General features: G+C 56.9%; 1 long non-coding RNA gene across 1 annotated transcript; it reads left to right on the top strand.

The window, feature by feature from the left end:
- The first annotated feature begins 1357 nt into the window (after nucleotides 1-1357).
- On the top strand, nucleotides 1358-4900 carry LOC115643512. Its single transcript, XR_003998341.1, has 5 exons — nucleotides 1358-1392; nucleotides 2219-2305; nucleotides 3876-4097; nucleotides 4742-4764; nucleotides 4825-4900. It is a non-coding gene; the product is annotated as an uncharacterized LOC115643512 (long non-coding RNA).
- Nucleotides 4901-5540: the final 640 nt, after the last annotated feature.

Genomic DNA, 5540 nt, shown 5'->3' with positions numbered 1-5540 from the left:
CCATCCACTACTACCTGCAGCAAAGTGGGGCTAAAGCAGATTTCTGCCCACCCTTGCTCTGCACAGCGCACCACTCCCAGAAGCATCTGGCACGTCCCTGCGGGCTGTGTCTCACACGCTGCCCCTGCCCCAAGCTCCAACTCTGCCATTGGAACTGCAGCAATGGGAGCTGCAGGCGTGGTGTCTGTGGGCAGTGGCCCCAGGAGATCCCCCCGGCCTCCTCCATGTAGAAGTTGCTGCCAGATGTGGATGTGGGTCACTTTCAGGAGCTGCCCAAGATAGGTGCCACACCCCAACACTCTGCCTCAGCCCAGATTCTGCACCCTATGTGCACCCAAACTCCCTCCCTGGGTCTGCCTCTGCCACTGCCTCCCCTGCACCCCAACCCCCTACCCCAGCCCAGAGCCCACAACCAAATTCCTTCCCAGGGTCTGCCCCCTGCCTCCCCTGCACCTCAACCCCCTCCTCCAGCCCAGAACCTGCACCTCCTGCACCCAAACTCCCTCCCAGAGCCTGCCACCACCTCCCCTGCCCATCCCAGAACCTGCACCTCATGTACCCAAACTTCCTCCCAGAGCCGTAGGCAGAGGTGGTGGGTGGGGGGAACGGGCAGGACTTGGACCCATTCTGGGCATCACCAAAAGTTATATAAACCTGGCAACCCTGAGCTGGGGCCCTAGTCACTGCACAAGTCTCACCTTCCAGGAGGGGACTCTGTGGGGCAGGGCTCTGCTGGGGCTTTATTCCTTCCTTTAATCACCCTGGAAGGGTGAACAGGGAGAGAATTTGTTCTTCTTTTCTGTGCAGAACACTGGCAGGCAGCTGGATTATTGCTAGGGCTGTAATAAGACCCAAGCTAGCAGAGGATGGTTTGGATCCATCGATCTCTGGGTTATGGGCCAACCCAGCAGGCTCCCACTGCACCACTCTGCTGCCAGGCAAAGGGCTTCCTGCAGGATCTATTCCCAGGGCAGCTCCCAAGCGGTGCCCTGGTGAGCTGTGCCCATGGGATTTAGACGCTTTAGAGGCAGGTGATTGACATGTGCTGGGTCCCAGCTCCAGCGCTGAACTGATATGTGTTCACTGCATTCTCAGCCGGGGGCTCCTTGGGCTGATGGTTCAGCAGCAGCAGCCCCTACCCCTGCTTTTCCCCTGGGGAGACCCAGCCCCTCTCCTGCCCCCTCCGGGCTGAGGCAGGTCCCCGCTTCCCCGCGTGTCCCAACCGCCCTGCGAGAGGCCTGGGGGGCAGAGCCAGGCCCGGGGAGGAGCCGCCCCTTTCCTACCCCCCCCACATCCCGGTCCGCGCCCCTGTGTGCCAGCAGCAGGGCCATGGCCGGGGCCGGGAGAGCAGCGCGGAGGCTGCTCCAGCCCTGCAGCCCTTGGGGCAGCGCGGTGGGGCCGGGGGCAGAGCGGGGCAGGTAGGGCCCGGGGGGTGGGGACACGCGTGGGGTGGACACGCTCCTGCCGGGAGGGGCCGGGCCCGGCTGCCTGGTTCGCCCCCTGCCTGGGGGGTCCCCGAGCTCCCCGCGGACGGAGCAGGGCTGCTGCGGGGGGCGAGTGGCCCAGGCGGGGTGGGCAGGGCCGGGAGCTGCAGGAGGGACCCAGAGCGTGACTTGGCTGCAGAGCTTGGAGCCCAGGCTGGGCCTGGGAGCAAGGGGAGGGGGGAGCCAGGGGGCAGGATCTGGGGTGTGAGAGCCAGGCCGGGGGGCGGGAGCGGCTGGGATGGAGATTGTGGGGCTGCTGGGAGCTGGGAGTTTGGGGTGTGCGGGGGGTTCAGGGCTGGGGGGACGGACTGTGGGGCTACTGGGAGTTTGGTGTGTGTTGGGGGTCAGGGCTGCGGGGGACTGTGTGGAAGCTGTTAGTTTGGGGTGTTCTGGGGGGTCAGGGCTGGGGATTGGGGATGTTCGGGGGGCTCCATGTTCAGATCTGGCCCTGCGGGAGCTTTGGGGCTGGCGCTGGGGAAAGTGGAGGACTGTCTGAAGTTGGCTGCTTGGGATGTGGGTGAGGCCCCGGGGAGCTGGGGGTTGGGCTGCAGCCCTGTCACTGCAGCCTGGGGCCCTGAGTTTCCTCTGGAAAAGCTGCTCCCAGTTTCACCATCTCCTCTCAGTCTGAGTCCCAGGGACCCTGCACAGGTGTCTGCAGGGCAGGACAGGCCCTGAAATCTGGCAGCTGGGAGGTTTGCAGCGGTTTCTAACCCTCCCTCCCCTGCTTCTCCCAGGAGGCACCTCAAAAGCATCTGGCCCCTCCGGGAAAAGAGAGAGAAGCAGCCAAAGCTGAGGAGGAGCAGCAAAGTGAGGAGCTGCTGGTAGGTGCCCAGAGCACCCCGTCACTGAGGTTTGCCTGGCATAAGAATGACCTGGTGAATGCAGGTCCCACCCTGCCAGCCTCAGCCAGGGACCCATCCCCACTGGAGCCCAGGGAGCCTGCAGGGTCAGACACGAGGGTAACATGATGTCCTTAGGATGCAGGAGGCTGCTGGGCAGGAGAGGGTCAGTCTGTGTTAGCCCAGAGCCCTGCCCACGGGCCGTCTTGATGTCACAGTGACCAGGGATCCTTTCTAGCTCCTGGAGGGATGGGGAGGAAGGAGATGAAATGTGGGCTGCAGAGATGGAGGATTTGGCTCAGTGCCAGTTGATGAGGTTTTGGGGAGAAGTGTCCCTCCTGTTGATGATGTACAGTTCAGCCCGGCCCTGATCCCTCCTCCCTTCCTGGGATAAATGAACTTCCCATCACTCACTGCAAGAGATCTCATGTTCTGGTAAATAACTCTGCCACCCACCCAGAGGCGCATTTATGATTTTCCCCAGTTACCAAGCAGATGAATTTCAGTGTTGATAAATGCAAAGTAATGCACATTGGAAAAGATAATATCAAATACATATAACATGATGGGGTCTAAATTAGCTGTTACCACTCAAGAAAGAGATTTTGGAGTCACTGTGGATAGTTCTCTGGAAACATCCGCTGAATCTGCAGCAGCAGGTCAAAAAAGCAAACAGAATGTTGGGAATCATTAGGAAAGGGATAGACAATAAACCAGAAAATATCCTATTGCCTCCATGGTACGCCCACACCTTAAATACAGTGTGCAGATCAGGTCGCTTGATCTCAAAAAAAAAATGCACTGGAATTGGAAAAGGCACAGAGAAGGCCAACGAAATGATGAAGGGTCCAGAACAGCTTCTGTACAAGGAGAGATTAATAAGACTGAGGCTATGGCTACACGCCACAACTTTTATCGACACGGCTGTGCCGCTACAGCTGTGCTGCTAACAGGTGCACAGTGTAACTGTTGTTTGTCAGCAGGAGAGACGTGTCAATGTAGACAAAGCCTGAGACTGTTCAGCTTGGACAAGAGACAACTAAGGGGGAGATATGGTAGAGGTCTATAAAATCATGAGTTGTGTGGCAAAAGTAAATAAGGATGTGTTATTTACTCCTCATACCACAAGAACTAGGGGTTACCCAGTGAAATGAATAGGCAGCAGGTTTAAAACAAACAAAAGGAAGTATTTCTTCACACAACATACAGTCAACCTGTGGAACCCCTTGCCAGAGAATGTTGTGAAGGCCAAGACACTAATAGGGTTCAAAAGAGAACTAGAGAAATGCATGGAAGGTAGGTCTATTAGTGGCTATCAGCCAGGATGGGCAGAGATGATGTCCCTAGACTCTGTTTGCCAGAAGCTGGGAATAGGCGGCAGGGGGTGGATCACTTGATGATTCCCTGTTCTGTTCATTCCCTCTGGGGCACCTAGCATTGGCCACTGTCAGAAGACAGGGTACTGGGCTAGATGGACCTTTGGTCTGACCCAGTCTGGCCATTCTTATATTCTATGTTCCCCTGTTACTGAGCTGGCCTTTCCCTGTTGCAGAAACAGACGGCAGCCGAGAGGCAGAAGATCGTCTGGGAGTGGCAGGAGCTGCGAGGGTTTCTGGAGGAGCAGGAGCAGCGGCTGCTGGCCCAGCTGGAAGAGCTAGAGAGAGCCACTGTCCAGAGAAGGGATGAGGGCATCTGCAACCTGTCCTGGGAGATTTCCCTGCTCAGCGAGAGGGAAGGAGAGAAGGGGCAGCAGCCGCTGAGCCAATCCCTGCAGGTCAGGCTGTCATTGCAATGATCATACGCAGCATTTCTATAGGTGCTTCTGAGCCCTGGACCCCAAAGCACTTTACAGAGTGGGGTAAGGGGCATTATCCCTATGGGACAAATGGGGAAAGTGAGGCAGAGGGAGGGGCACAGCCCTGGCCAAGGTCACACAGTGAGTCTGACAGCAGTACCGGGGTGGGTCCTGGGAGTCCAGGATGCTGCAGCCCCAAGACCTTCTCTCTTGGAAATGACTCTGCATTTGCACTTGGAGGGTGAAATCCCCTCCCCCACCATGCTGAGGTCCCGAGCCAGGCCCAAGGCCCCTCGCACTGCAGGTTAATGGGTTTGGTAGGGCCAGGGGTCTTCTAGATCTCTCAGCACTGGGTGGAATTTGATTCTCAATGCAGAGAAATAGCTTCTGCCTGTAAAATGCCTGGGGAGAAGATTCACACAGTGGTGACCTGCTCACAGGGATTGCCGGGGCTGTGTAGGGGAAAGTCCCCGGTGGGGGGTGGGGGGAGCACAGCTGCTCTGGGAATGTAAACTTGAAATTCCCCTACTGCCCGAGGCCTCAGTGGTGACCCCTGCAAGGCAGGAGGCCTCCCCACCCAGGGACACCGCCACTGACGGCCTCCTCTTTCTCTCCCTCTTTAGGGTGCTGGGAGCACTGGGGGCAGGTAAGTTCTGGGCTCCATTTCGCTCCCCCTCATGGGCCGCTAGGGGAGCACTGGGGGCAGGTAAGTTCTGGGCTCCATTTCGCTCCCCCTCATGGGCCGCTAGGTTTGATAACTGCACTGAATAGGAAGCTGCCCCCTGCCCTTGGAGCGTGTGATTCTGGCACCCCTAGTGGCTGACTCAGGTAGGAGAAAAGATGGTTACTCACCTTTGTAACTGTTGTTCTTCGAGATGTGTTGCTCATATCCGTTCCAGTTAGGTGTGCAAGTGCCACGTGCATGTTTGTCAGAGATTTTTACCCTAGCAACACTTGGTGGGCTTGCAGGGCGACCCCTGGAGTGGCGCCACCATGACTTCCAATATATACCCCTGCCAGCCCATCCGCTCCTCCATTCCTTCTTGCTGGCTATTCAGACAGTGGGGAAGGAGGGCGGGTTTCGAATGGATATGAGCAACACATCTCGAAGAACAACAGTTACAAAGGTGACTAGCTGTCTTTTCTTCTTTGAGTGCTTGCTCATATCCATTCCAGTTAGAGCAGCAAAGAATCCTGTGGCACCTTATAGACTAACAGACGTTTTGGAGCATGAGCTTTCGTGGGTGAATACCCACTTCCTCAGATGCATGTAATGGACTAATATTTCCATTACATGCATCTGAGGAAGTGGGTATTCACCCACGAAAGCTCATGCTCCAAAACGTCTGTTAGTCTATAAGGTGCCACAGGATTCTTTGCTGCTTTTACAGATCCAGACTAACATGGCTACCCTCTGATACT

This window comes from Gopherus evgoodei, unplaced genomic scaffold (assembly GCF_007399415.2).
Source record: "Gopherus evgoodei ecotype Sinaloan lineage unplaced genomic scaffold, rGopEvg1_v1.p scaffold_61_arrow_ctg1, whole genome shotgun sequence".
NCBI lineage: Eukaryota > Metazoa > Chordata > Testudines > Testudinidae > Gopherus > Gopherus evgoodei.
The sequence above is the reverse complement of the archived record's forward strand: the minus strand, read 5'-3'. Positions and strand labels throughout refer to the sequence as shown.